Source organism: Rosa rugosa, chromosome 7 (genome assembly GCF_958449725.1).
Source record: "Rosa rugosa chromosome 7, drRosRugo1.1, whole genome shotgun sequence".
Lineage (NCBI taxonomy): Eukaryota > Viridiplantae > Streptophyta > Magnoliopsida > Rosales > Rosaceae > Rosa > Rosa rugosa.
The window spans coordinates 22,433,342-22,452,311 of NC_084826.1; the positions used below are offsets into that span (position 1 = coordinate 22,433,342).

The window sequence follows — 18,970 nt, forward strand, 5'->3', positions numbered from 1 at the left end:
GGATGTGTTCAATTGTACAGAATGTATGTCTTCTCTTATATCTCAGACAATTCAAAACCAACAGCAAACCAGTGTCTAACAAATGAACATGATGAAAAAAGAAAGAAAAATCTGTTGTCTGAATCGTCTATCTACAATAGTTATTAAACATATTCAGTTGTCTAACAAGATATAACACAAAAAAATAATAATATGTTCTGTTGTCTGATGAAAACGAAGACCACAGAGAATTGAAAAGCTACAATTGTATGAATTGATCAACTAGTACAGCATCTTGGGAGGCCATATGGTTGAAAAGAGACTTTAAGGATCCATGAAGCAAGAAAGCTGTAGTTCAACAAAATCTCAGACAACAGTTTATTTTAGGATGCAATAGTATGAAGCAATGATACACAATGGCTTTAATAGTTTTGCTCTTGTCTTGTTCAAAGTCAGTCAATAGTATTCAATTACTTTGGAGATGTACAAGCTTCCTTCAGACAACAGTTTTTTTACAAATCAATGTTCTCTAAATTTTGTTTACACGTCCATATTCTTCTAGGGTCTGTCAACTGAAATTACTTTGCACAACAGTTAAGTTGCCAATTGCTGTTGTTCTTCGTGGTATTCAGACAACAGACAATATAGTAGTCGCTGTTGTAGTAAACTTTATCAGACGACAGTTTTTTGGTATTATTGCTGTTGTTCTTCGTGGTATTCAGACAACAGACAATATAGTAGTCGTTGTTGTAGTAAACTTTATCAGACGACAGTTTTTTGGTATTGTCTGATTATGTATCAGACGGCATTGAGATAGACAACAGCAAACTCTATAATCAGACGACAGTGAAAAACTATCGTCTGATTGAAAAATTGGTGTAGTGAGTATACAAAATTTTAGCCATGGTAGTAATCATTTGGTCATCCAATATGATAGATAAATATAAAAGTGCCGGATAGAACTGAAATGGTTAAAGTGGTTAATTAAGTAGTTAAATGATTTTTAAATTGACTGAAATTTTGCAAGATTCACATATTAAAAGTGACCTAAAAGAGTGGTCTTGATTAGCTACATTAATAGATGTTAACCTTAATTTTTTGACTGAACAAAATCACACCAAAATCAACACCTAGATGAATACTATGAAAACTTATGGCCCGTTTCGGTTTTGAAATTTGGAATACCACCAGTATCATCGTTATGGTTGGCAATTAAGGCCAAAAACAAAAACAAAAACCAAAATTGTCTCCCTAGCAATCATTTGCACCTTTTTTTTTATTTTTTTGCGCTTGAATATAAGTTGATCGTATCTGGGTATTCCGATTTGTGATTCCATTCTCTAATTTTCTAGTCATATAGTAACCTACTCTACTCATGGCCCTGATCGCTTGTGATAGCAACCAGGAACCGATCAAAGGAAAACAGAGAACTGAGAACTGGAAGCTGCCCTACTGTCCCCACATGATTTTGATGGCATCTGACGGAGTTAGGTGATTTGTGAGAGCCACAGGAATTAATGTGAGTCGATATTTGCATCTTTTAGCATTTCCTAGTTTAACTGAATTTGCTAAAATTACAGACAAGCATCCCAGTTAAAATATTTTTTCCCATAAAAATAGCCCTTTCAGATAACTTGTCATGATCTTGTATTAGGTTTGTTTGAAAGTGATATTACTTATTATTAGCGTTTACATAATCTTCCCCACAGGCTAGAGAGCGTCTCTACTACATAAATCGTAAGCTGATAAAGCTTGTTGTGATTTCTGATTGCCAATTTGGTTTCATAATTATATTTGTATGGCCTACTGGAATCTTACAGTAGGTAGATGAAATACAAAATCTCTGCTGTGTGTGTATGTGATTATGTGTATATAGATCAAGGACATTCTCACACTACATATTAGGAATCAGCTAGAATATCTGTACATATAACATGCATGAACTGTTATACCAACCAAAAAATGATCATGTGGTATTTCTTAATAGTATGATTATAATAACTTCCTTTGGAGTATGCTTAGAATTTGGAAACTTTGAACTATGTACTGGCTTGAAAAGAAACGTATGGCTAAGAATGCAATTGGTCTATTTAGTTCAATTTAACACAATTTCTCCAGTGACTCATAAAATTTTGATTGCAATTTGCATTAGATTGATATAGGGTGTCCTCAGTGGCGCGCGGTCATATAAAGATGTAAAGGTATTGGAAATTGGCATCCCCAGAATTGAAGTTGTCTACAATGTAGTCAATGTACTGAGATCTTGCAGGATATCATACTGTTTTTTATTATGTCAATGAAAATATAAATGGGTATATATCACATGAAAGACTGCTGTATATTGAAGAAAAAAGAAAAAAAAATTAGATTGCAAAACACGCTCATGCAAGTGATGATGGAGAAACATTTAGCAACAAATTCCTCATCTGGTTAAGCTTGTAAAACATTATAGCTCTTCCTCCCTCAAAGATGTATCACTGTCCTTACCAGACTCCCCAGTACACACCTTTTTGATATAGCATAATCAATTGCTCATTCTTTACGTTTATTTGAAATATGGAAAAGGATTGAGCCTGGCAACTGGAACACAAACCAAGGGATGAGCCCTTGGAAGCGTTAATCCAGGGCCCTCTTCCATGTCAACTGTACCATTAGGTACCTTCCATTCAAAGCACTGAATCATAGCTGCGAGCATTGTCTGCACAACCTGCAGTGCAAGTGAGGTCCCAGGACAACCTCTTCTTCCACTACCAAATGGCAACAAATGAAAATGTTGTCCTCTCACATCTAGTTGGCTCTTCCCATCACCTTCATTCCGTGTAAACCTCTCTGGCTCAAACTCCAGAGGCTTCTCCCAGTGATTGGGGTCTCTGTTGACAGCCCACACGTTTACAAATAATCTGGTTTTTGCTGGAATCTCATAGCCCCCAATTGCTCAGGGTTCAGTTGACTCTCTCACAATTAATGGGCCTGTTGGATGAAGTCTTAGTGTCTCTTTCACTATAGCTTGCAGGTAAGGAAGGTTTGCAATGTCTGATTCTTTTACTAATCTGTTGTTCCCGACTATGGTATCGATTTCTTGTACGTCTTGCTTTGTTCATCACATCTGGGTGGTTGATTAGCTCTGCTAGTGCCCATTCAGTTGTAATTGCAGATGTGTCGGTACCAGCAGCAAATATGTCCTGTGATGAATATCCAGGGAAAATTGATAAACATGACTCGCTTGATTTGTGCTTATAACATTTTGTAATAATTTCCAAGTAGTAAATATTTCATTTATGCCTGGTATATAAGATGTAACCTTTTTTTCACGCTATGCATATAAGATCTGCTACATATGACAATGAGATACCACATGCATATTATGAGAGATGCCTTATATATAACTGGCACATTGAAGCTATCAAAATATCCAGTTCTTTTTTCTGATATTATCAGTAAATTAGTCATCCACAGAATATTAGTGTTTGCAGGCCAAAAGTATTTACTGTTTCATATTTTTAAGATACATTTCTGCAGTGACCTCAAAGTTTTAGTTTCTAGTTGTCATTCAACAAATTCTAGATAATGAATGAATTAACAGCTTTACTTGTAATGTGCATAGAGGCATTAGTTCTCATATCAGTGAATTAGGCAATTAGCAACAAACATTGCGCACTGAGAGTATTGTGGTAAGAAGGATAATGTACCAGGATGAAGGCCTTTATGTTTTCTCTGGTCAGTCTTATCTCTGAGGTCTCATCTTCAGATATATCAAGTAAAATGTCAAGCAAATCTTTAACATCATCATCACTTTCACCCACTTCCTTCTTCTTCTTTCGTGCCTCTTGGTGCTCCTTTATGATCCTCTGCATCATAGTGTCGAACTGGTCACGCACTTCCTTAAGCCTTTTCCCAAATCCCTGCAAATCCAAGTTCTTACAAAACCAAATGAAGTCCGACAAATTGAACTTCCCTGTAAGCTCAGCAACAGCTTTGACCAACTTCCTGACCTCATCAGCCTCTTTTTCGTCCGCAGAACAACTCTGCCCCATAAGCATTCTCGATATGATATTGTTGGTTACATTCATAAGCTCAGCTCCAAAATCAACTGCCTCATTTGCCTTGGCCTTGTTTAGCATCAAATCTATGAAGCTCGTCAGCTCTTCACGCCTCACTGGAAGGAGCTGATCAAGTGTTCTTCCACCAAGAAGTTCAGACATGCAGAGTTTCTTCATGAATTTCCAGTAGGGTCCATAAGGTGCAAACGAAAAATCAGCTGACCCATATGTCAGATAATCAACAGCAGCCATGTGTGGTCTGTTGAAGAAGGAAGCTTCATGAGTCTTGAGGAACTCTTTCGCCATTTCTGGGGAGAAAACAACTACACGAGGGACAGAACCAAGAAAGATGTGAACTAAAGGTCCAAGGCGGTTTGATAGCTTGTGAAGAGCTTGGTGAGGTATTGGGGCAAGGAGGTGAAGGTGTCCATGTAAGAACCCAATTGGACATATCATCTAACAATAAAGTTTACACAATAATTATATGTGATGTCTTTCAATTAAATCAAAGGATCATATATGCAGTAAATCAGTGGCTATAATGTTGTGATTGATGTTATAGATTATGAGTCTAATAATATGTCTTAAAGGATATGAAATCAAGTGACTTAACCACTAAGGAGGTGCATATGGTAAGTGATAAATTCTCTTTGATGGGTGGGTTCTATCACATGGCACCTATATAAGTCAAGGTCCCTGTTCTCCCAACGCTACCGGTTCACAAGTAATCTCGCCCCATTGAGAGATAGAACAAATCACTGTTGGAGAGAACAGAAGACTTTGTCTTACCGAATCCTTGCTTGAAAACGATGGACTCCATAGGTATTCATTCTATCTACGAACATTTATAGTCATTCAAAATGTTTTGTACTTGTATCTCTATCTCTATGCAGATTATGACATGTTCATATTTATTTATTTTTATGATCTTACAAGTGGTATCAGAGCCACTCTGCATATATAGAGATCGGTTGAAGTTTTGGTTGTTCCTTAAAAAGAAAAATGATGTCTCTCTATCTCTCTATCTCTCATTTGGGTTTTTTTGTATAAACAAAACAATAGGGAAATTTGGAATAAAGTAAATTACAATAAAATAAAATGGGGCCTGTTTTTTTTATTTTTATTTCAAACGGTGCGTTATGTTTTATTGGAATCAATATGAATCATCCTCATTCTTCCGCTGCACATATGGGTTTTCACAAACCCAGTTTTGGGAGTTTTTTCTTTTGGGTGTTCATGCTTCTTATTTACTCAAATCAAGCAATGAGTTTACATACTCTTATCACATGCGAGCCCATATCATGTCCATTTTGCTGTTTCCATGCTTATACCCATCCATACTTCATGCTTCTATCATCAAATTTAAGGATCGAAATTCATTGAGGTTAGCATTTATTTTCTTTCCAATTAATGTCTCGATTGTGTGGTTGGATATAATCAGAAATTGTATGTATGTATTATACTTCAATTTGCAGGAACAAAATGCTCAGGTATTGGTATGCAGTTTTGCAATTTTTGCTAAGTTAATTAAGTTTCATTCTTGCATATCAGAGTATATGAATGCGTAGAACATATAATTGCAGAATTATTCATTATGAGTATTTTTGTGGGCTAGATGGCAATTCAGCATCCAGCATATGTTTATATATATATTTTTTGCAATATATGTTTTTTGTTTGAGGTCTTATTTAAGTTAAAGTTTTTAATCGAAACCTTCACACTTAAATATACACTTCATAAGACTCAAACAAAACATTGGTCTAGTTCTGAGATACCCCATAATGATTTTTTCTTGCCATACAGGTGTTAAAACTGTTCAGGTTTTTCTCAGTTCATGGTTATAATATTAGACCAAAATTGTGACCTTAAAATATGATATATGGATATTATCTTGCCATACAGGTGTTAATTAAGTATATCGTAGTTTAAGTCAGCACATCAAAGGAATTTAGAGGACATAAAGAAATCTTATCATCTTGCTCACATGCGTTGATAAAATTTATCAAGTTTCGTGTTCTATAAAGCTTGTGGTGTGATAAAGAACTCAAGGCACTAATAAATTTCTTGCTCACATGTGTTATTTAATAGTGCAACTAAAGATTGGGGTTATTTGAACAATTTTTTGTGCTCTCTGAATTGTTCTTTTGTTCATTGTATGACATGTTTAGGATAATTTTCTTAAGGCCTATTACATGTTTTACTTTACAGTTTCTTCTGCGCTTATGACACCCATAGAAATTCTGAGTGCAACCAACTTTAAGGGCTGGAAGCATGGCGTAATGATAAACCTAGGAATTATGGATCTCGATTTAGCCTTAAGGGAGGATCAGCCTGTGATTACTCCAACCAGTACTAATGCTCAGAAGGTGAAAGCTGAAAAATGGGAGAGATCTAACAGGGTGGCGTTGTTGTTCATGAAAAAGTACATGAATGAGACTGTTCGAGGTAGCATTGCAGAAACTAATGATGCCAAAGCTTATCTGGCAGCCATAGGACAGAAGTTTCAGGAATCCTCAAAGGCAGAAACAGGAAACCTGATGATGGCACTGTCTAAGGCGCAGTTTGAAGGAGAAGGAAGTGTTAGGGCGCATATTATGAAGCTGATTGACCTGAGCAAGAAACTTTCAGCCCTAGCAATTCCTATTCCTGATCCTTTCCTTGTCCATTTTGCTCTTGAATCCCTTCCAGATGCCTATAGCCAACTGAAGGTCAGCTATAATACTCAGAAAGAGAAGTGGAACGTAGATGAGCTTATTGCCCACTCTGTGCAAGAAGACGCTAGGCTGAAAAAGGAAAAGGAGAAATCTGTCCTTTTGGTTACCCAGTCAGGGATCAATAAAGGGAAGGCTGTTGGATTCTACAAACGCCCACCTCATCATGCCAAGAGTGCTTCTCCAAAGCAGAACTCCTCTTCATCCAAAGGATCTCAGAACCTTCAGCCAAAACAAACAACGGTTTTCAAATGCTTCTTTTGCAAAAATTCTGGTCACATGAAGAAAAACTGTGCTAAGTATAAGTCGTGGCTAGAAAAAAGGGTACGTATCGTGTTTTTACTATCCTAGGTCCTTGTCTAGGTTCAGCTCATGTTTTTACAATAATTGAGTCAAATCTTATTTCCGTTCCTTCAAATTCCTGGTGGTATGACACCGGTTCTCCTATTCACATCTCAAATTCCTTGCAGGGCTTCGTAAACCGGAGAACTCCAAGTAGAGATGAAGTCAAAGTTTTCGTAGGGAATGGAGTCAAAGTTGCTGTTGAAGCCATATGAACTGTTCACCTTAAGTTAGAATCTGGTTTTGATTTGATTTTAAAGGATGTTTTTTTTATTCCTTCGATGAGAAGGAATTTAATTTCCCCTGTCAAACTTGTTAAGGATGGTTTCAATTTTACTGTTTCTGAATAAATAAAGTTTTTCCTTAATTCAAATTGTGTTGGTAGTGCTTATCTTCAAGATGACATGTGGCGTCTGAGGTGTTCTTATTCTGTTGATTCTTATCTCATAGAGCAATCTATAGGTTCCAAAAGAGTCTTAATTAATGAAAATTCCTCTTTTCTATGGCATAAACGTCTTGGATACATATCCAAAAGACGTCTTCAACAGCTTGTTAAGTCTGGAATACTTCCAGCCTTAGATTTTTCTGATATGGCAATCTGTGTTGATTGCATAAAAGGCAAAATGACAAACTCTAGGAAGTTAGGTTCCACACGTAGTTCTAATCTTCTAGAACTTGTCCATTCAGATATTTGTGGTCCTTTTAATGTCAATATCATTTGTGGCAAAAAGTATTTTATAACCTTCATTGATGATTTTTCACGGTATTGCCATATCTACCTACTTTCTGAAAAATCTCAAAGTCTCGAAGCATTTAAAATTTACAAACCTGAAGTTGAAAAACAGTTGGAGAAATCCATTAAAGTGGTTCGATCCGACAGAGGAGGAGAATACTATGGCAAATATGATGAGGCAGGACAACATAAGGGTCTGTTTGCGAAATATTTGGAGGAATGTGGAATCATTGCACAATACACAACACCAGGTACACCAGAACAGAATGGGGTTGCAGAACGTAGAAATCGTACGTTGTTAAACATGGTCCGAAGCATGATCAGCAGAAGCAGTTTACCATTTTTTTTTTGGGTGAAGCACTCAAGACTGCGAATTATATTTCTAACCGTGTACCTAACAAAGCCGTTGATAAAACACCATTTGAAATCTGGAATGGTCGAAAACCGAGTCTTATGCATTTTCATACATGGGGATGTCCAGCAGAGGCTCGTCCTTACAATCTAGAAGAGAAAAAGCTAGATCCAAGAACCATTACTTGCCGTTTTATTGGCTATCCTGATAAATCTAAAGGTTTTAAGTTTTATTGTCCTAGTCACTCCACTAGGATAATTGAAACTAATAAAGCCAAGTTTCTTGAAACTAATATGCCATCTACTGTTCAGGATTTTATTTAGGAGGAAGAGGGTGAAGAAGCTGTTCAAAATCCAGTAGCAAATGCTCCAGCCATTCCAGCCATAGTATACCCTTTAGTACCAGAAGATCCTCCTGTTCTTGATAATCAGATTGTTGAGAATCCCATTGATTTCGAACACCAAGATCTTCCTCCTAATCAAGCAGCCATAGCACAACCAGAAGCTGTTCCAATAAGGAGGTCTGAAAGAGTTCGTAAGTCTGCAATTTCAGATGATTATGTGCTATTTCTTCAAGAAGTAGAACCTGAAAAGTTTAGTACCTATCTTCAAGAGGTCGATTTTGATATCGGCGAAGAGAATGATCCAATCACTTATAACCAAGCCATCAATAGTTCCCAATCAGCTTTATGGACATAAGCAATGCATGCAGAGTTAGAGTCAATGAGAGATAATCAAGTGTGGGAGCTAGTTGAATCAGCCCCAAATGTCAAGCCAATTGGGTGCAAGTGGGTCTTCAAAACAAAGAAGAACTCAGATGGAAGAATAGAAAGGTATAAAGCCAGGTTGGTGGCAAAGGGTTTTACTCAAAGAGAAGGAGTAGACTACCATGAAACTTTTTCACCGGTTTCAACCAAAGATGCATTTCGGATGATTATGGCATTAGTAGCTCATTATGATATGGAGCTACATCAGATGGATGTTAAGACAGCTTTCCTTAACGAAGAGTTGGAAGAAGAAATCTATATGAAGTAGCCACAAGGTTTTGAGGAACAAGGAAGTGAGCACATGGTTTGTAGGCTCAAAAGGTCAATTTATGGCTTAAAGAAAGCTTCAAGGCAGTGGTACTTGAAGTTTGATTCGGTTGTAACTGAAAATGGTTTTGTGGAGAATCCTCTAGATGAATGCATTTATTTTAAGGTTTGTGGGAGCAGGTTCATTGTCTTGATACTGTATGTTGACGACATTTTATTGGCTAGTACAGATATGAAACTGCTTTTAGAGAGTAGAGCATTCTTATCCAAGTCTTTTGAGATGAAGGACTTTGGGGAAGCATCTTTTGTGTTGGGAATCAAAATCACAAGAGATAGAAAACGGGGCCTCCTGGGAATTTCTCAAGAGAGTTACATAGACAAAGTGCTGAGGCGTTTTTCTATGGAAAATTGTGCTGGTGGAGATTTACCTATGAGCAAAGGTGACAAATTCAATAAGTCACAGTGTCCGAAGAATGATTTTGAGAAGAATGCCATGAAGAACAAGCCGTATGCTTCACTCGTAGGAAGTTTGATGTATGCCCAAGTTTGTACTCGCTCGGATATAGCTTTTGCTGTTAGTATGCTTGGTAGGTATCAAGTTAATCCAGGAGAGATTCATTGGACAGCGGGCAAGAAAGTTTTGAGATACCTGAAGAAAACTAGAGACTACAAGTTAGTGTACAGGAAAGGTGAATCATTAGATGTGGTTGGGTATTCTAACTCGGATCATGCAGGTGATAAGGATGACTTGAAGTCTACTTCTGGTTTTGTTTTCCTCATGGCTGGTGGAGAAATATCATGGAGTAGTTCAAAGCATACTGAGGCTACCTTATCTACCATGCAATCTGAATTTATTGCATTGAGTCATGCCACTACTCATGCAGTTTGGTTAAGACATCTTATTCGCTGCACTCAGGTTGTTCCAACTATAGAAAGACCGATGCCTATCTATTGCGACAATTCTGCTGCAGTTTTCTTTGCAAAGAATAACAAGAGGTCTTCTAGCTCAAAACAAATAGAACTGAAATTTCTTCATGTAAGGAAGAAAACTGAAGAGCTAAAGGTGGTTGTTGAAGACATCAGGACAACAGAAATGATTGTTAATCCCCTCACCAAACCTGTGTCAGTTTCAGTATTTAACAAGCATGTTAAAAATATGGGATTAGTTGATAGCTTTAATTCCATAGGATAGTGGGAGTATATCTCCAAATGTTTGTCTGTTTGTTTCCTTTTGTCTGCAGATTTGGTTTATATTGATTGCTGCAATTTGATACAATTGGTTGTTTCTCATAAATATTGGAATGTATTGTCACTTCTGCAATTGTTAAAAGATTATTTGATTGCTAGTATATGACAATTTATTTCTGCAGCTCAAGTCTTGAATAGCTATTTGAAAGATCATTGTCTTCAAGTATTTGATCACAATGAATTGAAATGTGTTTTTCATTCTGGAAACACATTAGCTTTTTGGAAGCATAAAGGGCTTTTCTACAAAGCCATAAGGTGAGACCATGATATGAGACGTTAAGTAATCACATTCAGTTGCTCTATATCAAATATTTTCATATCTTGTGGTGGCTCATGTGAATACAAGTGCTGATGCTATGGACATAAGGTGCTATGCAAATTGTTGCATCAGATTTCTTATGATCTGGTTTGAGTGGCTGTGTTTGACAGAGTCTTGAAGTTAGGTTATACTGTATGTATTGTCCATGTCGACTAAAGATTGGTTTAATTTGGTTTTGGATTGATATCTTTATTGTGTATTATATGATAGTCCAAGTGGGAGAATGTAAGAACCCAATTGGACATATCATCTAATAATAAAGTTTACACAATAATTATATGTGATGTCTTTCAATTAAATCAAAGGATCATATATGCAGTAAATCAGTGGCTATAATGTTGTGATTGATGTTATAGATTATGAGCCTAATAATATGTCTTAAAGGATATGAAATCAAGTGACTTAACCACTAAGGAGGTGCATATGGTAAGTGATAAATTCTCTTTGATGGGTGGGTTCTATCACATGGCACCTATATAAGTCAAGGTCTGTTCTCCCAACGCTACCGGTTCACAAGTAATCTCGCCCCATTGAGAGATAGAACAAATCACTGTTGGAGAGAACAGAAGACTTTGTCTTACCGAATCCTTGCTTGAAGACGATGGACTCCATAGGTATTCATTTTATCTACGAACATTTATAGTCATTCAAAATGTTTTGTACTTGTATCTCTATCTCTATGCAGATTATGACATGTTCATATTTATTTATTTTTATGATCTTACAGTCCAATGATTGGTAAGGCCATTGGACTTGGTGGAAGGCGAGAATTGGTCCGAAATTTGGCCAATATGGTTCGGACAAGGATTGTGGAGACTAGCCAAACAAGGAACAGTATGATGTAGCCTTGGAAATCTGTTTCCATTGTTGAATGTTTGTAATAATCAAAGAAAAATATGTGGTTTTTGGGTGCAATATAAGAATATCAAACGCTTTATTTTTGCAGAAATTCAATTCCTCAGGAATTGAACTGTGCATAATCTGAGAATTCATCCATTCTGTTGAGACATTTTATAAAAGGTGAGCATCAGGGAAGATGTCCATTTGATTTAGACAGCCTTTTTGGTTTGCATTTTAAATTGTTGGTTGCTTGGTATGGTTTAATCAACTGATTTAGAAATTAAGCTTGATGTAATGTTTTGAGGGTGAAGAGCAGAGAATGGGTCAGCAGCCGTCTGTCATGGGAGTTTAAATAGCAATGCAAATGCATGTTATAATATCTTTTTTCTCGACGTTATCCCTTGTCCTAACTTCTTTGTTTCAATTATTGAAAGGCTTAGAACCGGCTATTCAAATTTAAGTTTCTGTTTCATACTCCTTGTCCTAGCTTCCTTGCATCATCCCCCAGATTTTAGAAGCAAGCATTTGTTCATCTTTGCTATTGTTGCCGATCAGGTCAAAGACCATTTGTTTGTTGGTTGACCCGAAGCCAACATCATTTATAGGTTACAGAATTTTCTGACATTGCTCTCACCAAATAAATAGTGCTGTAAATTTTCCTTCGGATCGGAAAAGCAATTTTTCTACCATACTAATTATGTAAATTTCCTTTCGAAAAGGCAACATCATGTATTTATACTCTCTTTAAGAAATCAACCTTAGATTGTGTTATTGTACTGCGTGTTGAATTGCAAAATAAAAGACATTTTAATTCAAAAAAAAAAAATCAACTTTTACCAAATAAGGTGAGTCTATTCAAATCTCCCTTAATTTTTGTAAAAATTTAATACCTCTTTTACCCTTCTAAAAAAACAGGAAAATAAAATAACTGAAGAAAGAGACGGCATAATCGTCTCCTCGTCCCCTTTCTCTTTCTATATGGTCGTCCAAATAGAACTTAGAGATCTGAACGACAAACACGGAACCACTACTATAAGGTACTTTTGAGGTTAATTCTTGATTTGATTGACCTTCAATTGCAGAGCTTAGACTTCAATGGAGCCTTGTTCAGCCACCTTTAACCAATGAGAATGAAAACGAGAAGCCTCGCTTCACCGCCTCTGCTGCCGCAACAACTGGAGCCCCTCAGATCCTCCCAACAAGAGGACCACCAATCCAAAACCAAACAACCCTAGGTCAGCCACCTATCTAGATCACAGCCTTCACAGGCTTTGATTACAGCAGCACCAGGGAGGCTCTGACGAACAGGCCTGCCATCACCACCAAGGCATAGATGCGAAAAAGGTGAAACACCACCATTTCGGGTCACAGGTACATAAGCGCCACTAGTTTGGACTACCCCCCTATCGAGAGACCTCTCTCACAAGAGTCAGAGAGAAAACCATCTTATATAAGATGTTTATAACTAAGAGTCATAGAATAAGCTATAATATGTTTATATCTATTGTCATATTGGTCCTTTGATATGTGTTATTCGATTTACATTAAAATTGTGAATATTGATGTTATTTAAATAGTTAATATACATACAACTGTTTAAGGAAAACCAAAATTGGGAGAGAATTGAGTCGTGCTTTCATTGATAATAGGGGCCTCTTTATATAGAGGATTACAAGACATAGAATCAGAGTTGTACAAGGAAAGATAATCGTACAATTAATCGGATATCTATGGATATCTCTGAGAATATCTCTAATTCTAAACCCTATTGCAACTAGGTCAAGTAACCTAGAGTTTGGGCCAGACACACATTCTGGATTTACTTGAACACTCCCCCTTGTGTCGCCCAAACGTGGTGCTCCTCTCGTTGCCTTATTAAAAACCTTGCTGAGTAACAAAAACCCAGTGGGACAAAAATAACCTCAGTCGAAGGGGAAAAAGAACACAACACACCCTTTACATTTCGAGACCATACATGTAGACAGCTCCCCCAGATGTCTGCATCTCTCCCTGATGACAACGGTCATGGGAGTTTGGATAACTTCCGCAAACGATGCTACCAACATGTTTCTCGAAAGTGGAATTTAGGCAAAGACTTAGTGAGCAAGTCTGCCATACTGTCCTCAGATCGAACCTAGTTCACTTTAATCTTGAGGAGAGTCTGTTGTTGCTGATTATGCTTGGTGTTGTCGCTTTTGATGTAACCTTGCTTCATTTGTTCAAAACGAGCAGCATTATCCTAAATGCTCGTTGGCTCATCTGTGGTAGACTTCAAACCACAATTGTTCAAACATGCGTAATAATAGATCCAATCCATCTACATTCACGAACCACTTCGTGAAGAGCAATAATCTCCGCATTGTTCGAAGATATAGCGACTAGGGTCTATTTTATAGACCTCCAAGATATCACGGTCTTTACCCATGGTGAACACTTAACCAGTTTGGGAATGACTTTTGTGTGGGTCAGAGAGATACCCAATATCAACAAAACCTTCCAAAACACATGTTGTTTTGGGATGGGGAGAGAGGACACAAGCCAATGTTCGCGGCGTTCCTAGTGTGTGATGGGTCCGAATCCATCGTCTCTCTTTAGGGATAGAACAAGCCTATATCAATCGTACATCTCAAGTACTGAAGGATATCTATTACACAAATCTAATGGCGTCGCGTTGGCGCAAAGCTATATCTAGCTAACAAGTTCACAACATATGAGATGTCCGGTCTTGTGCATTGAGTCAAGTACAATAATGCGCCTATTGTACTTAAGTAAGACACTTTTGCCTCTAGCACACCTTCGTCATCATCCTTCGGACGAAGAGGATCCTTTTCAGGATCAAGACTACGGACGATCATGGGGGTGCTTGAAGACTTGACCTTGTCAAAATGCCTAAGCATCTATCAACACGATGCTTAAGTTCCAAACCGAGACATAATCGTGTTCTCCCAAAATCCTTCATCTCAAAATCGGATTTCAAGTGTTCAGCGGTTTCCCTTAACTCTTTAAGGGCTTCCAATGAAGATCATGTCCAACATGAACCGCGATAGAACCCAAAACTTGTTATGAAAACGCGTGGGCATATCCCTTCCCAATCAAGTAGTCACTTTAGTGAGCGTTTCAACCTCTTTGTAAAACGCGCTCCGTGGTCTAGAGCCACTTGACTTGGGTAAATGAAGTTCACCATGAACCTTCATGTATATTTATATCTAGATCCCCATATAGATACGTAGTAACCACATTTGTAAGCTGCATGTTCAATTATTTGGAAACTACCAAACTGACAGGGTAGTGGAGTGCAATGACATCCATTACAAGAGAATATGTCTCATCGTAGTCTATTCCAGGGCGTTTTGTGAGAAGCCTTGCGCCATAAGGCGAGATTGCCATCTCTTTTTCTCATCACGCTTTCTAACGATGACCCATTAGTCAATAGGTTTTATGTTAGGAGGTGTTGGCATCACTGGCTCAAAAACCTTCATCTTCGTTAGAGAATCCATCTTAACCTGGATCGCATCTTTCAATTTAGACCAAATTTCTCTACGTTGGAATTCATTCATCAACGAAGCGTGGTTCGATGTCATCAGACTCAACAAACTCATGCGCAACGAAATGCGTGACTACATCATCATTTATGATGGAGTTTCTATCCCACGTCTCATGTACACTAGTATAATTTTCATAGAGCTCTATATTTTCAGGAATAGGTTCTGACGTTGAGGCGTCCTCCAATGATAACCATAATCCGGAAGATACTCATGAGACGGATTTTGAGTCTTGATGATCAAAGGATTGGAATGTGCCAAAGTATCCTTCGAACCCACGGGCCTCCCACGCATCCTAGCTGGGGCCATGGCCTGTAACACCATAGTGCCACTCTCTTTGGTTTTGGCGCCATGCCTACCTCCATGTAGGGTGGCTCTACGTCCGCTCATGGGGACATCCATCCTTGCAGGCATGTTTGCAGCATATTTGTGTGATCTCGTCACTTTAACGGGGATCGAGATGCGACATAGTGGGGACAGGCCACGACAATTCCTGTCATTCCTGCTGAACATCCGTGTTCTTATCTCCCCCTAACGACGGGAAGACTGTCTCATCAAAGTGACATCCGCAAATCTAGCAGTAAGGAGATCGCCTAGCAAGGGCATTAAGTGACGGCGCAATTGGTACATAAATGACACACTCAAATATGTGTAAGTACGATACTTGTACCCAGTCACTAGCTGTAACGCAGAGGTAGATTGAGTGGCGGTGGGTCATAGACGAATTAGCATAGCTGCATGCGATATTGCATCACCCTAAGCGGATATAAGGAGATTGGTGCGCATTACCAATGTCCGGGCTACCATCGTAGTTGTTTTCGCGAGACCATTTGGATGTGTTCATGGGAATATAATGTCCAACATCAGTCCCAATGCAATAACCATCGAAAGTATTCGATGCAAACTCTCTAACATTGTCAAGTCCAATTGACGGAATAGGATGATTCGGGGAGTGAGCCCGTCGTCATATGATATGTTCTAGGAGTGTAGCATAAGCAACATTTACAGGTGGACAATGGCATAACACGTGACCAACATGTTTGTGTGTCAACCAACATCATGAGATATTTAAACGTCCACAGGTTGGTTGAATCAGTCCACAGAATCCTCACAGATTCTACGTAAGAACAGAATGAGTATGTTCATTTCCTTCTCATAGGACGGTCTCAGTCCTAATTTCCCTAAGGAGCAGGCTTTGTAAATTGAGCGATAGGCCTTAGAAGCAACCAATGAGGATTGTGGTTGGGCCTGAGCGTCTGAAACGCTATTTGAAGCAAAGTTGGTGATTGCAGCATCACTTAGGGCTCCATCACCATGATGTACGCCATCCATGGCGTCATGGATAGGGAATGTGCCAGCCCTAGGCTGGTGGTGGACGGCGGCGGCTCCAGAGGCAGCGGCGGCGGTTAGAATTAGTCCAGGAATCAACTTTTGATTCATGCTTCATTTCGCTCGAGAGAAATGATGTCCATGTGAAGTCTTTAGTAGACGGATCATCATATCAGGACTAGAATGACCTATCCTATAGTGACAAAGCCAATATGTGTCTAAATCCAAGAGATCTACTCTCATAGCTTTATTGGATTTAATAGCTCGAATAGTGACATAGAGTCCACTAGAGAGACACATAAACTTCTCTAAGATGTGCCTTTGTTCGCAATCGTTAGAGGTATTGCAAAGGAACTCGTTTTCGTTCACTACATGCGTTTTCTCATGGAATCCGTTGGCTATTCATAGGTGAAATTTGCCCTAAGAGCGTAGAGAGTTTCTGTGACAGTAATCAAGGTGCCATTTGGGAACTTGGGCTATTCCATGTCCTTGAATTAATATTGATGACCCAGCCATCGTAGTCACAAAGTAATATGCTCAGAATCAAAATTGAGTCATGATGAAAAGAACTCGAAATTTTTTTCATAAGCCAACGGAGTACATCGTTGTCTCTTAACCATTAGGACAATCTAATCCAAATGCTAGCTAATGCAAAACAAAGGTAGTTGTTTGACTTCTTTCGGTAACTCCAAAATAAATATGACCAGGTGAGTAGAGAGATGTCGGTGGAGCAAAGCTCGCTTAAGTACCACTTATCTCAAAACCTTCCTAGACATCATACTCATTTTGGATGAGCCTATGTGAAGAAAAACTAAACCAATGGCGTTTACTACAAAGTATATGACAATTGCCTATTACATCTCTTGGAAAAATAAAGACTTAAACAGAATTGGCGATTTATTGATCCCAGCCAGATTTGTAGTCTTCAACCCTTCACTCTAGATCATCTTCTTGATCTTCTTGTTCCACATAGTGAGCTTCTCTTGCTTCACAATATGCTTTGCAGGCGGTGACAATTTCTTCACAAGCTCTAAAAATGTGTGCCCAATGATCGGATACTCCACATCGAGAACATACATCTCTTTGCTCAGACTCCATTGATTGAGGCGAATTGAAAGCGTCATTTAGATGACTCTTAGTGTTGGTGGCGCCACCAACATGGCCAGAGGCGTTGCTTCCCTCTCTCTTTCCACGTTAACCTCTTCAGTTCCGTGTTTGCCTATTTTGGCTGTTACCTTCCCAAGTAGAGCGATTATATGGACCAGAACGTCCAGAAGTATCCCTAAGATTAGGGTTTCGCTCTTGGCGCCCTCTCTTAGGGGCGCCACTATAATTGGATTCCGGAATATGCTTTGTTTTCACGGATCTCGAATTATAGTTCTTCACAAGGATATTGTCATGCTTTTCAACGACATTCACAGCTCCAATGAGCTTATGAAACCTTGTGATCCGTCCTGCAGTAACATCGATTTGATAGTTCTTAGCAACCATCAATGTAGAGACGGGAAGGTAGAGAGAGTCTTCTCAATCAACATCGCATCTGTGATCTCTTTGCCACAGAATTCCATTAAGGATTTAATGCGAAGTGCTTCCGAGTTGTAGTCAAGAACTGACTTGAAATCACAGAAGCGGAGGCTATGCCATCTCACTTCTAGGTCAGGAAGCAAGGAGTCACGGACGTTGTCAAATCTTTCTTCGAGTGAGACCCACAGCCTTCTGGGGTCGTCTTCATTCATACACTCATACTGGAGCAAATCATCCATATGACGAGTTATTAGGATGATGGCTTTCACCTTATTTGCCTCTAAGGCTGCTCTATTTGCTTCCAAAGCTTGAGTCTTCTCAACAGTTAGCACGTCCTGGCTAGGCTTGAGAATCGTGTCCAGGATTCCATCGGCCTTGAGATGCTGGCGGACATCATGAACCCACATGTGATATCCAGAGCCAGTTGTTCCCAATGGAGCAAAGTCCAATTTGTTCAGGTTACTCATCCAGAAAGAGAACAAGAAAAAGGGTTAGTTTCGGAGCGGAAAAAGCTACCATGAAAACATATAAAATTTCTGAGGTAGTCGCTTCTAAGAAATTAGGAATTTCTGAGCGTAATCGCTTCCAAGAAGTATTGGATTAGATCGAAACAATGACGTAAGTGGTCGATCATAAATTCTCTACAAACTCTAAGTTTGGAGATCTCAACAAGCTCCAAGCTTGGAGTGAGCACGAACCCCCACAGTTCAGCTTAATTAGGTCTCCCCTATGATGAAGAAAAGGGGGTAGAAAAAGGGAGTTTGCAAGTCCCTGAAGAAAAAGAATTAAAACTTCAAAAACAGGAACTTTTAGTAAAAATTACCTCGAAATAGGTCGCCGGAAACTTTGACGGGAAAAAATCCCCGGAAAAGTGGACGGAAAAGTTGCCGGCGGCGGTCGAAATAGTGGCCGGTGGTGACCTGTCACCGGCGGTGCTGACATGGCGGAGCTGTAGCTGACGCGGCGACGCTGACGTGG

At 38.8% G+C, this 18,970-nt stretch overlaps 1 pseudogene; it reads right to left on the reverse strand.

Moving 5' to 3' along the window:
* Positions 1-2,247: 2,247 nt before the first annotated feature.
* On the reverse strand, positions 2,248-4,475 carry LOC133723054 (cytochrome P450 93A3-like; annotated as a pseudogene).
* Between the last annotated feature and the right edge of the window lie 14,495 nt (positions 4,476-18,970).